Below are 14,045 nucleotides of genomic sequence, written 5' to 3'. Positions count from 1 at the left end.
TAGGTACAAATCTTTGCTTCACTGGACTAGAAGTCCCTCAAGGAGCAGGACCCGCTCACAGCACCTATTACGGATGGATGGTTGTGTGCCCCCGACTCCAGACACAGCGCCTCCTGCTGGGTCACCAAGTGGGCCAGCTGCCTCCTCCACTCCCAGCTCCAGCACCACCACCTTGGAGACCCCTGACTCCCCAGGAAGAAGAGACCATTCTCCCTTGGAGCCCTCATCCCCACCTCAACTACAGGATAGTACTACATCATATTCCCCAGATCTCTCTGGAATCCTTGTTGGAATAGGGTGAGGGTTTGGATAAATGAATACACTTAAGTTTAATTGTTTTCCATCCATTTCTCTTGTTGGACTGTAAGTTCCCTAAAGATATATTCTGTGTGTATCCATCTTCATGATTCTCAGTAACCAGAGCACCTGTGGGGGGTGGGTTGTAATGTGGTTTCTCTCCCCATCCCTGTAGCCCGCGTCCTGTCTCACCACCTTCCCACACCCCTATTCCCACAGGCTGGGTGTGTGTTAGAATTGTGTGTAACAGTGAAGGACTCGGGCAGGGGACCACACGATGGATTCTACTACCAGCAAACGAACGGGCTTATGTCCGCTGTGGCTCTCTGATGCATTCTGGGCTTACTTTTGGGTTCCAGGCTTTATTTTCAAAGAGCAAAGTCCTCGTTGCAGTAATCTCTTCCAGAAAAGTGAGCTGCTATTTAAAATACATTATGGGGTGGCGATGAGGAATAGGAATCCATCAAAAGCCCCCTAGAGTTGTCTTCTTTTCACCTCTACTTTGCTTCTGCTGAGTGTATGTGGCTTGCACCTCCAGCATATATCAAACACCATCTGGCCCAGACATGGCTGGATCATGTGCAAACCCAGCCTGTTGCCTGACTCAAGGAGCCTTGGTGAAGGCAGTATCAAAGCCCTGCAGGACAGGGGTGTGGAAACAAAAAGACAGCAGGAGTGTCTGAGACCCCAGGACCCAGGAAGTTGTTCTAGCTGCTGAGTCCCTGGTTCTCATCTGAGAAAGGGAAAATAAAACTTTCACTGCAGAATACTTATTACAGGATCAGCAGATTATTGTACGTTAAAACAGCTAGCTCAGAGCATGAAAAGAGTCGATTCATTCATTCCACAAATATTAATTTAGCATCAACTATGGGCCAAGCATGGTCTCAGGCACTGGGAATAGCAATAGACAACGTCAGGGTGGATGACAAGAAGAGCAAAGCAGGAGATGGGGTGGTGGCAATAGGAGGTTTTCCCATTTTGATTAGGGCTAGAGAGGGCTTCCCAGGGAAGAAGGCGACATTTAAATAAAGACCTGTGTATATTTTTCCTAGCAGATGAAACAGCATGTGCAAAGGCCCTGAGGCCAGAGTTTGAGGGACAGTATGAAGGCCAGAGGATACGGAATATGTAAGAAGTCACTGGTGGTCACATCACTGGGGCTGAGAAGACATTTATAAGACCTCTGGCTTTTACTCAGAGACAGAGAGCCACTGGAGGCTTTCCAGACAAGGCCTGACACAACCTGACTTTTATAACTGATCAATAAGCCTTAGCTTCTCCTTCCCTTCAAAGTCTTATTCAATACCCAGACCTCTGCAACTCCAGCTCATATGCTTTCTCCTTTCTCAGATTTCTTCCAGCTTTCTAAATCTATCCAAACCAGAAGGGCCTCCTCACTTTCTGCCAAGCGCAGGCTGGAAAGGGGCCTTGCAGAGAGACTGTGGTTGGGAAGAGAGAGAAACAGAGAGGAGTCTTAGGGGGAGGATCCTGCCTTCCCTCGATGCTCAGGCCTCTGCGCCCAGCTCAGTTGCATTGTGCCCTACGCTAGGTGTGCAGCAATGCTGGGGACCCTGGTAGAGTCCCCAGGGACACTTTGTCACCTGAGGCAGCTTGGCACAGAACTGGGGATTTCCCTCAGCACTCCTTTACCCTGCTTGTCTACCAAAAGGCGAAACCGTTTGTTTTAAAATAAAACAATTCCTATCTCTCTCAGTGGTTCTTAAACTTTTTTGGGTCCCCTGCTCCTTTGAGAATCTGCTGAAAGCTATGCACTCTCTCTTCAGAAGATGAACACAGACTCTGTGTTCATTCTCTTAGAATTTCAGGGGTATCAGAGATCCCTGAAAATTCAGCAAAGAAACCGTTATCTGTGCCAACGACATCCCAGTCTGTAGTTTCAACTGAAGGAATGAATGAGTGAACAAACGAAGGAACAAATGGAGAATAAAGAAGCTGCATGCGGATGGAGGAGCGACAGGGGATGGACAGGATGGACGGACGCAGCCACCTCTGGGCACCAGGCTGCTTACTGGATGGTTCCTGAAGCCTTCACAGGGGCCAGCTCAGAAGGAACGCTCGCCAGGTGTCCCACGCAGAGCCGAAGCTCACGTCCTTGAACTTCACCTGTGGCTCTCATCCAAACCCTCTGAGTGACCGGCTTCCAAAAAGGTATCACACACTTTCCTGTCTTTTTCAGGGTGCCCTGAACAAAACAAAACAGAACCTTTCCTGGGGGACTATGGGGCAACGGTGTGACTATAAATCCAGACCTGTAAAAGCAAGCCGTCTCTTCCCCCTGACACACAGCTGAGCCGGCTGCTCTGGAGTCAGACCCTCCCTGTCACAGCCCTCCTGCTGGGACCCAGGCTTCCAGCCTCCCTGGTCATTTCCTTGTCCTGATGCCTTATCTGCGATGCCAGAGTGAACGGCTCACTCATTTCTCAGAGTCGCACCTCTCCCTGGGAAGCTTTTTACACAATCTCCTTTTCTTCCAAACGTCGTTCAATGTCATGACTCAGGGAGACCTGCAGAGGGGACTAGGGGTGTGGGGGTCTCTGACCACATGGGATGTGGCCCCAGAGAGCTCTTCTGATGGAATGGAGCCTCCACAGCCCCAGAGATGTGGCTCAGACCTGCTTCCTTCCTTCGTGAATCCCGTGTCCTCACCTCAACTGTGGCACTTACTACATTATATTTCCAGCTTCTCTTTTGAATCTTTGGGGGGTGGGGCGGGAAGCAAAGTTAAAGCTTGATCAATACACTTACAATTGCTTATTTACATGTTCATTTCATACCCGTGTCTTATTTATCGTTATTTCCCCAGCAAATAGCACAGGGTACACTGATGTCCTGGCACATGTTTGTTAATAAACATTGCCTTGTGGAGTTGTTCTCTCTTCACCCCTACGGCTGGATTGTGTTTTGTAACCTCAACCCCTTGCGGTCGGGTCCCACCTCTCCCTGTCCTCCCTGGCCTCCACTTCCAGTCTGCGGGAACCTGTTAGAATTGTGTGTAAAGCAGGAGGAAATGGGCAGCGAGGAGCTCTCTCCGGAGTCCATGAACTGACTCCCGTTTTTGGACCTCTCTTACTGCACCCCAAGTTACCACTGCCCCCTGTGCAGTTGTGCTTTCTGGGATCTGGGTGGGTGAGGTCACTGGATGGGAGAACTCCTCTAGGGAGTTGTCATAGTAACCATGACTTTCAATTTCATGCAAGAGAGTCCCTGAGAAGAAAACACATTAAGGGGTGTGGGGGGGAGGGGTAGGAATCCATCAAAAGCCTCCTTACATTGTCCTCCCGTACCCTTTTCTTTGCTTCTTGCTGGTTTACATGCTCAAGGTAGATGCCATTATGTGTGGGCATCTGAGTAGAAGCTGCTTAAAATAGCCACTCGACTATTTCAGGGAGCAGTTGAATATGCATGAAGCTATTTTAGAAAAGATGTCCCTGGCCCAGCCAATCCAAACCCCATCCTTTCCCTTGGAAATGCCAAGAGAAGCTGAATGGGACCTTTCTTAGTCTTTCCCACTGGGGTGGGGGTTTTTCAGAAGCCACAGAAACAACACCGTGGCTAATGTTGGCCTTGCAGCCCTGGCAGCTCTGCCTCCTGATTCTGTGGTCACAGAGGCTCCTAGCCAGACAGCTCGGCCCTCCAGAACCCTCCAGAGCCTTGGCGGCCTTCAACGACAACCATGTCACAATCCAGCTTGCTTAGATCCTTGGGGGTCTCAGAATCTTAGGTATTGCCATCTGTTGGTTTACCTGTCTGCCCAACACACTTGTACTGATAGATCAAATGTACGAGGAACATACTGGGTGTTGGGGATCCGAGGATCTCTGAGACAAGTTCATTAGAGGCTGGTAGATGGTTGGGGGAGTAGAGATAATGGCCATATAGTTCAAAAATAGATGGGCAACCAGGAGAAGGAGCCCTTGCTTCTTGCTGATGGCTTGAGAAAGAAGATGGCTTTTGAGCTGAGCCTTGGGAGATAGGCAGAAGGCCCACAAGTCTAAGATGGCATGGCTGGCTCAAGCACAGGGACAGGTGGGTGTGGCTCATGGTGGAATGCTCTAGTGGGAGAGAGGGCATGCCTGTAAGGAGCTGAGAAAGAAAGGGGAGCCAGACTGTGGAATGCTGGCTAGTGTCACCTTCTCTAAGCCCTCAGGCTGGGCTGGGAAGGCCTCCCGCTGCATGAACCCCCAAAGCCTGGTGTGCCCCTCTCACTTCCCACAATCTAGACTGGAAGTCCTGGTCAGATGCTCCTGGGCATCTCTGCAACCCAGCGCCAGCCAGAATTTTGGTTGAAAATATGGCTTCTGGAGCCAGACTGCCTGAGTTCCAATCTAGACTCTGCCCTCGTACTAACTGGGATCTTGGGCACGTTACCTGACCTCTCTTTGCCTCCATTTTCACACCTGTAAGGTGAAGACATTAATAGTACCTACCCCTTTGGGTGAGAAGTACATGAGTTAATATATGGTAAAGGGCTTAGAAGTGTGTGTGGCACATCATAAGCAACAGATAAAAGCCATAGCTGTTTTCATTATCCTAACAAGTTTGGCTTTTATCTTGACCATGAAATACCACTGATGACAAGTTTTTCCTCCCCCCCCCCCAAAAAAAGAAAGAAAGAAAGAAAATTCACTGCTTTGACTGATACTCATACATGTCCACTACAAGGAAGAAGGGGAAAAATGCTGACTCTCAGGTAACAACCACACTTCTAGATACAGTTGAACCTCATTATTCACAGTCTATTTGCAAATTCACCTAGTCACTAAAATTTATTTGTAACCCCCCAAATCAATACTCATGGTATTTTTATGGTCATTTGCAGTCATGAGTAGAGCGGTGAAAAATGTGAGCTGCCCTATGTGCATCTTTCCAGCTGAGGTCGAGAAACACGATGCTGGCTTCTCGTCTCAGCTCCCATATGTAAACAAGTGTCCCTTTAACACTCTCTTTAGTGCCAACTTTTTTTTTTTTTTGCATTTTTTATGCTTTTCATTGGTGATTTCGCTGTGACGTGCCTTACAGAGAAAGTACATGTGTTAGATAAACTGCCTTCGGGTATTAGTGACATTTTTGTTGGCCATGAGCTCAATGTTAATGAATCAACACTATCTATTACCTAAGGTGTTTTTAACAGAAACACATGTAAAATAACATTATGCATTGATCAGTTGACAAGAATGTGGTGACCAGAGGCTCGCAGGAACTGAACTCTGTATTCCCCGCAGGAGCAACGGCTCAGCATTCACTCATTCAGTGTTTGTGGGAATTTCATAGAACATTAACTACTCTGAGTGACAAGAATCAACTGTACTTTTCTAGATACACAGATGTATACTTTGATGCCTTTGGGAACATACCTTCTATATGCTTTTGATACCTTTTTTTAAGATGAAAGTCATACATGAATATGTCAATGGTACCCTTCTATGTCCCTAAATACAGGTCTCCAAATGGCTGCCTCTCTTTGAGCATTTCTTCCATTATTAACCAGTAGTTCCCTACTGATGGCTAATTTGGTGTTTCCTATTATTCCCTATTATAAACAATACTATGATGAACATCCTCATTGGCAATAATAAAATAGCGAACATTTATTCAGTACTTACTAGGGACACAGCCTTCTGTGAAGAGTTTTCTAAGTATTATCTTAGATGAGGTGCACAACAAGCCTATGATGGTGATGTTATTATTATGCCCACTTTACAGATGAGGTGTCTGATGCTCAGAGAGGTTAAGTAACTTTTCCGGGTCACACAGCTTAAAGCCAGATCTGTCTGACCTCTGATGCCTCACTCTTAACCAACGTGCTCTGGCTGTCTTCTTCCATACACCGTTCCAGGTAGTATTTTTTTATTGTTTCCTTAGGACTACTGTTCAGAAGTGGACTGTCGAGTAGAAGGTATATACATTTGAAAATGTGGGTACATATTATTAAATCCACCACCCATCTCAGAAAATGTGTGTCAATTCAAAACCCATAAAGAGTGCTCAAGTATCCCTGGGGCCCATTCCTCATCTCTGCAGGTATTCTTGCTTTTTGAAAGAGGCCCCAGAAATACATCTTGATTCTTTCATATGTATCCTCTGACTCCTGGGGACTACACTTCTCCTATGCTTATGAGACCCTGTATTCTGTCTCGTGCAAATTGCCTGTTCACAAGGTGCCTGCCTGGTTTTCTACTGAAGATCTGTCTTCGCTTCATTTATGAGCTCTTTCTATACTGGTGCTAGGAACCTTCTACCCATCACACAAATGTTGAGACACTTTCCTTCATTTATTATCACCCTTTGACCTTGATTATTGTGTTTTTGGTCCACGGCGTCTTTACTTATTTTCTTTCATGACTTCTGGATTTGTTTTACACTTAAGGACACGTTCTCCATCTCAATCTGATACAAACATTCCCTCATTGTTTTTCTTCTAATAGCTTTATGGCTTCATGCTTTTTTTTTTTTTTTATCACCCAGAAATTTATTTTGGCACCAGGACTGAGGTATGGATCCAGTTTTGTTTTGTTTTGCTTTGTTTTTCTTCTGCAAATAGCTAGCCGGTTGTCTTGAGAGCACGTTAGGAATCTTCTGGCTTTTTGTCTCTAATTCTGAGTGCTGCACTCACTTACGGCTACTTCTGGGGGCTCTGTTCTGTCCATTGAGCCAAAGCCTTATTCCTTTAACAACACTGACTTTTTCTAAGCTAATCATCCATGTTTATTTTTCTGGAGGTACTTTCTAATAATTTTATAAAAAAATTTGATGGGATTTTATTTAATTTATAGACCAATTCACAATACCTCCTTAAGTTTATTCTTGGGTATTTTAGGCTTCTATTTCTTTAGAGACTGGGATCTTCTACCTCTATGCTTTCTAACTGGCTCATTTTGGTGCCATTATCTTCATGGAAACATTTCCAACCAGCCCTGCAGGAAATGACCACTCCCTCACTCAACACTGTGCCTTTCCTATGTCACTCTTCACCCCAAATTACAATGACTGTTACACGCTGAGCCCTCTAAAGGCAGGGTCCCCATGCCGCCTATAGTGCATCCCCTGCCACGTCTGGCAAGTGGTTGGGGCCATAGAGACATCTGTAGGATGAATGAATAAATGAACGGACGAATGAATGACAGACATCTTTCCAGAAAGCTAAAGGGAAAGTGAAAGGATTCTATTACAAACACTCACTTTTCCATGGACTTTCATAAGAAAACAAGAGGAGTTTTTCTTTTCCTCCCTCTCGTCTTTGGCTAAATCCCCAAGCCCATGTCAGAATCAAAGAAATGGTCACGGCTAGCCTGATGTGCCACGTGCAACCTCTCTCAGCACCTCTCCCTGAGGCCACCACCCTCACTGAGCAGCCTGGGCACTTTTCAGGGAGGCTCTTGAGCTCTTGAGAGCCCTCCAGAAGAAGGGATGCAGCGGTTCACGCTGCATCTGCTGCACCACTACACTTTCTGAAAGGCATGTCCCTGTAAGATACAGCAGCCCTGAAAGGCTGCTCTCACTACTCCCATTTTGCAAAGACACTGACGTCCAGCAAGATGGAGCCCATAGCTCCTAAGCGCAGGACTGGCTGGAGCCGAGGCCGTGGGACTCCAAAGGCCCTGCCTCTCCCCTAACAACATCGACAGCACCCAAGTCTGGGAGGCTGAGGGGCCATGGCCCAGAGAGAAGTCCCATCTGGAGTTGGAGAGCAAGGGTCCTGCCCTGAGGAAATCAACATAGTCCCTAGAGTACTGTTCTTCTCCCAGAGCAGCATGCGATGCCCATGGATTGTTCCTGAAGAGCATCAGACTTGGTCAAAGAGCCACAGTCCAGGCTGGGGTACGTATGACACAGGCTGTATTGTCGCCAGGGGATGGGAGAGTGGAGGGGTGGGGAAGGGGGAAGGTTTGCCATGGGGGCAAGGGATGGTCTCCAGCACACATCTGGGGACGCCCTTCCGTTTTCTTCTACCCAGTCTGCACAGGGTCGGGGGTTCTTCACTTGGCCCTGCAGGCCCCTCCTGGGAGTCCAGCCAAGCAGCCACTTCCTTATTGGGCTGGCAGCTGCTGGGCAGGCCTCGCCTCATTTCTAAGCCTGGATTAAAGATCCGGTTTCCCATGAAAGACTGTGGGTTGGGGGCCAAGACATTTACTGGGCTTGACACTTTGGCCCAGTGCAGACCCCAGGGACATGCAGATGAGCAGCTTGCAGGTCTCCTGCCTGTGGAGCTCCATTCTGGTCAGGAAGCAGATCATAAGGGAAATTTCCCAACCCTACCTAGGTGCCACAAGAGAGAGATCTAAGTGCTGCAGGAGCCCAGACTTGGGGAGGGGGGTCCAGCAGGGAGCATGTGGTGGAGGTTGGAGGTCAGTCTGAGGCATGTGGGCTTCATGCTGTGGCCAAACAGAGACTTCTTGCCTTTTGAAGTAAGACTCTTCCATGATCAGATCTGTGCCATAGAAACAGACCAGCTAGGTATATGTATTTTCAAATAAACAGGTATGACTTTTAAGGTGAAAATGAAAGGACCTCATTTGGAAAAAACAACACCAAATATATGGAAACACAGAGCAGATGGATCTGGACTTGGTCGAATAGCTCACCTAGGTGGTGCTGATGAGAGGGAAGAGTCCCAGACTTGGAACGGGAGAGACCCACACTCATGCTCAAGTCTCTGCCACAGATTTGCTAGGTGACCTTGAGCCAATTACTTCTCCCTCCCCACCTCAGGTCCCTTGCCTGTCACAGGGGAGTACTGTCACCCAAGACACACGTCATCGGGATAAAATGGGATGTCAAAGGACACTGTACATCTGTACATACTTGACAAAGGTAAGGCAAGGCTCCAGAAGGTTCTATATACACACCTGGTGACATTTCAGACACCCTGCTCCTGGGCTGCAAACACACTGCCCAGCCATTTCTCGGGAAGTCTCTCAGCTGTTCCAGCTCAAATCAAAGCCTGTCCTGTAAAAACACGGCCCCGTCCACAGAAGCAATCACCCGTGTGTTTGGTGGGCCACCTGCCCGCCAGGTCCAGCCTGCTGGGCCATGAACGTCAACAACGGCCCCTTCCTGGTGGGAGAAGGAACAGGGAACCGGCTTGTTCTCCCTGAGCAGAGGACTGGCCGGTGACGGGGAACATTTTAAGGTGGGACACTTCTTCCTGCACCGTTGGCAGCTGTCTACATAAGGCGTCCATTATGTGCGGGCCCCAAGGCCAGCAGGCCTGAGAGGCTAAGCTAAAATTAGCGTAGAATGTGCCCCCGCCAGAGATACAGAACATCCGAGGGTCAGATGCCTCCAGCCGGCTGCCCGGGGCGGGGGGGGTGGGGGGTGGGGGGGCATGGGACAGCTGTGTCAGCTACCACCTCCCGCACCTCTCCTCTCGGCCCCGGGGCGGCAGCCCGTCCCAGGGGCCTCCTCCAGCAGCTCCGCTCGAGTTAAAAAATAGAATGCAGAGTACAATCCCAAATAGATTTTTAAGAAATCTGTGCATAGAAAAAATGGGGGAGAGGAATTCACTAAATACCGAAGAGGCTGTATCTCAGTCTTCAATGTGAAATAGTGGATGAACGTTCTTTTTCCTCTTCTGGTACCTTCCAAAATGTTCTCAATAACTTATGTATTACTTTTGTAACCAGAAGAATACATAAGACTGCTGTAAGTTGTATATTTATGCTAAATATCACTTAATATACATTCTAAATTTATAAAAATGACTACATTGCATACCGGGAAGGCATATAGTGTATCTGTATGTGTAAATATATTTATGTATCTAGTCGCCTGGTGTTAGCAACTTTGAATCCCAGGATGTCAAAGCTAGCTGGTGTTAAAGATCGATGTCTTCCAACCTTTATTTTATGGAGGAAACTGAGGCCCCAGGAGCAAAGCAGGAAGCCCAGAAACACTGTTCCCTGAGTCCGGTCCTATACAGGAGTTTTGCCCACACTTTAATACCCCCTTTAATTCTGCAGTTGTTGCTCTTCCTGCTTTATGGAGCTGGAAACTGGGGTACAGAGAAGCAAATTCATCACCCGAGGGCACCCAGCTAGGAAGCCACAGAGCTAGGTCCCAAGCCTGGTTTCCCATTCCTAGCCCACAGACCTTGAAGAAAGGGTCTTTCAAAATCACCTGCTCCTTGAAGTCTCCATCAGAAAGCAATTTCTTACAAGAACAAGTTCTGAACTGTCTTTCCTGGGCCCCTCTTGGGTGGTACATGCCTTCTCTGCCTCTGGAAGGGGATGGGGGGCTTGGGGTCCTGTTGCCAGATCAGTCCCCGGGAGCCTTGGAGAGAACGGGTGACAGAGAGTGTACAGGCACATGAATAGCACAGCACCTGCCCTTTCCCCACGTGGGACAGGGCGGGTGGGGAGGGCTGCAGGGGAAGGTGCCAGGTCTTCCGGGCAGGCAGGGTTGGCCAGGGAGGCTGCCGGTCAAACTCTCTTTTATCTGGTCCAGTGCTCCGGACCTGGCAGTGCCTAGAGGCAAACCCAGCTGGGACCCGAGGCCTTTGCTCTAGCTGCAGCCTCTGCGCTGCCTGTCCCCATCCTCATTTTCAGCCCCACCTCTTCCAGGGCCATTTCATCCATGCATCTGTGCATTCTTGTTAGTGAACACGTTTTTATGGCATACCTACTCCATGCTAGAGCAAAGCATAGTCCCCACCCTGGCAGTGCCTCTAGTTCTCGGAGATGGCTTAGTGTTTAGGCTGCCCTAGGCCGTTCAAGTGTGAACTCTGAGGCCAGACCACCCGGGTTTGGCCTGGCTAGGCCACTTCCCAGCTGTGCGTGCTTGGGACAATGACTCAGCCTCTCTGTACATCAGTCATCCTCATCTGTACAAGAAGATGATAACACTCTGCAGACTTGTGCAAGTCGAGGGTAAATCCATACAAAGCTCTTAGAACAGTGCCTGGCGGGTAGTAAGTGCTAAGTAATCATTAGTTGTAAGAACGATTTTTATGACTACCATCTGGCTAAGATTCCCTCCTGAGGATGCCCCCTGCTCCGGCCCTCTGGCTCCCCCTCCTCTATGGTCCCATAGCTCTGTGAATAACCCCCGGTGAGAGCGTCAGTAGCTCTGCCACGTGGGCATAGGAGGGCCTGTCCACCTCCCTCTCTGCACCTGGGGCAGGGACCCAGCGTCACCCATCTCCATCCCTGCTGCCAGGACAGACGCAGCAATAGCATCCCCAGGACCACTCCAGAGCCGTGGGTAACGTACGCCCTCCACGCCAGCCAAGGAGAGCCTTGGAAGCTCCTCGATGCCCGGCACTAGAGGCTGCCTATCTGGTCTTCACGTGGAGCTTGTTGATGCTATTCTTCTTAAACTGTGAAGACTGGCCCTGGACGTGACCCTCCCGAGCTGACAAGGGGGCAGGGTGCTCGGCTTCCTTGAATACTTCCCCGTGACAGGGAGCTCTGCAGGGCCGGTTGTCATAAACCCCAACATGGATGCCCCACCACACCAAGATGTCTCCTATGGGCTCTGCATGGCACACGCGGGGCCCTCTGCCTGGAACCCCGCCCTCCCTTCCTCCTGAGCTGACAGACTCCTCCTGATCCCTCCAAAGCCGGCCGGCTCACACGCCCCTCCTCCACAGAGCTTTTCCTTTCTTACGGTACATTGCAATTTACTTGTTTACATGTCCCTTCTCCAGAATCCCTGTCTGGATTCCCGGTGTCCACCGGTGCCTGGAACTGAAGGGGTGTCAGGAAAGTTCTGCTGCATGAACTTTTTAAAGGAACATCAAGGTAATTGGCCTGCCTGCCTGTTAAGGCACAGGTGTTAAGTGCTCACGCCACCTTTTGAGGCAAAACCTCACAGGCCTTTCTCGGTTCCCCTGCCTGTCAGCAGACCCGCTCCATCACAGGGATGGGAGCTGGTGGAGAAGCATGGGAGTTAAGTGCCGCCTGTCTGGTGGACAGGGAGCCAGACTTTCACCTGCTCAGGCAGTGGTTCTGGAACTACCTGAGGAGGTAGGTGTAGCTGTTTTAGAGACGAAGACCCTGAGGCTCAGACTGGTCACCTCCCTTCCTTGATCGTACAGGGCCCACCCTGAGCCCCTTGGCATGGAGTCCGAAGGCCTGCCCACTTCTCCTGGCCTCACTTCTTCCCCCACCTGTCCACATCTCAGCCACTGCTCATTTGCACTTGCTGTCTCCTCAGCCTAGAATGCCCTTCTTCCATTTTTTTTTTAATGTGGTGAACTTCTATTCATCCTTCAAAGCCCAGTTCAAGTCAAGTCAAGTCACCTTCAAATGGTTTTCTGTAAACCACCCCTACCACCAAACCCAGACAGAATGGAACCCTCCCGCCTCCCGTACCATAGCTATTTGGATGGTTCCTCCTTTGGATGGAACACCTTCTGAGTCCGGCAACATGCCTTATTCATCTCTGGCTCTCAGTACCTCCCTGGCCCCATTTTCCAGGCAGCTGTCCCAGCCTGCCTGCCCTGCAGCTCTGCCCATGAGCTTTGGCCCTATACTCCTTCCTAATGAGTGCCTCCCACCTTGTGTTGCCCCTCACCCAGCTTGATCTTCACACCCATATTCTGCTGCGGGCCTACCCATGCTCTCAGCACGTGGGGAGGCTCTGCCCTGCCCATCTGGGCACTGCATCCTCTAGTGACCATGGTGTGTTCTGCCCAACCATGAGAGGGCAGGTAGAGGGGTAGTGACCATCCAGGTCTGAGTCTGAGTTCAAGCAGAATTTGCCAGAAGGGACACAGGTCCTGCCCCCAAATGCATCCATGCACACGCACAGCACACACACAGCCTGGCCCAGGCTCTCTGTGGATGTGAGGTCCAGAGAGCAATCGGACAGGGAAGTGGCGGACAGCTGCAATGTCTCTGCCATTCCGTGGCCCTGGCGGGAGCCTGCAATGACCAACTTATGAGCTGCCCAGTTCACTGAGTCTTATTCCCTCATTTTCCGGCAGGGAAACAGAGACCCAGAAAGGGAGGTTCTTGCTGGAGATTTTTGTGAGCAGTAAAGGCAGACCTGGGGTCAGAACCAGTTCCCTGGCTTTCATCCCAGGATACATTCTCACCGCCATATGCTGCCATTTGCAGAAATGCCAGATGCAGGACTCCGGACATTTGGTAGCTTTTTCCTTAAATCTCCTCAGAATGGGGAGCTCCATTCTCCTGCCAAGCCTGAAGTCATCCCCACCTACCTCCTGGCCACAAGCACAGCACAGTGGCCTTTGGGCTGTGCTGAAATTACTCTGTGTCCTGGGGTGCATGGGAAGGGATGGGGGGAGCTTACCTGCCAAAAGCCGGCCGTGGTCTCATGGTTGAGATGTGTCAGAGATTTCTAAGAGCTTGAAGGACTGTGTTGGAGGGAGGCCTGTGGGAAGTAGAGAAAGTGAGAATATTATTCCACCACCATCTGTCAGCTTACACTTGAGTTGGAAAAATACATCCAAAAATGGTGAGCACAGCCCTGCTGAGAATGGCCTCAGAGCCAAGCTCCAGTCACCTCCACTCCTCCAACATGGTCATCACCGGGTCAAGATCAGACTCCCCCAGGGAGGCCACCCCAGCCTCATAACCCCACTTGCAAAGCCGCAAGTCCAGCCACCAGCCCTGCATTCTGTTTCTGCTCTCAGGCTGAGAAACTCTCACTTTCAAGCACTCCTTGGGGAAAACATCCCCTCATGGGCTCCCTGAGCACTGTTCGTCATAACTCACTCATTCTTGCTTTCATTATTCATTCATTCATGGGAGCATTTGATA

The 14,045-nt window shown here is 49.6% G+C and overlaps 1 protein-coding gene across 2 annotated transcripts in view; it reads right to left on the bottom strand.

The window, feature by feature from the left end:
• The window catches only part of HIVEP3 (HIVEP zinc finger 3), a 152,173-nt gene extending 138,515 nt beyond the window's left edge, over nt 1–13,658 (bottom strand). For both annotated transcript variants that reach the window (XM_028123279.2, XM_028123280.2), the window contains exon 1: nt 13,576–13,658. The gene's annotated coding sequence lies outside the window, so the exon portion shown is untranslated. The remainder of the gene's footprint in view (nt 1–13,575) is intronic.
• Between the last annotated feature and the right edge of the window lie 387 nt (nt 13,659–14,045).

Source organism: Eumetopias jubatus, unplaced genomic scaffold, assembly GCF_037043125.1.
Source record: "Eumetopias jubatus isolate StellerSeaLion01/CBP00866 unplaced genomic scaffold, mEumJub1_p1.0 scaffold_4, whole genome shotgun sequence".
NCBI lineage: Eukaryota > Metazoa > Chordata > Mammalia > Carnivora > Otariidae > Eumetopias > Eumetopias jubatus.
Note: the sequence above shows the minus strand (reverse complement) of the source record. Positions and strands in the feature narration are given on the sequence as shown.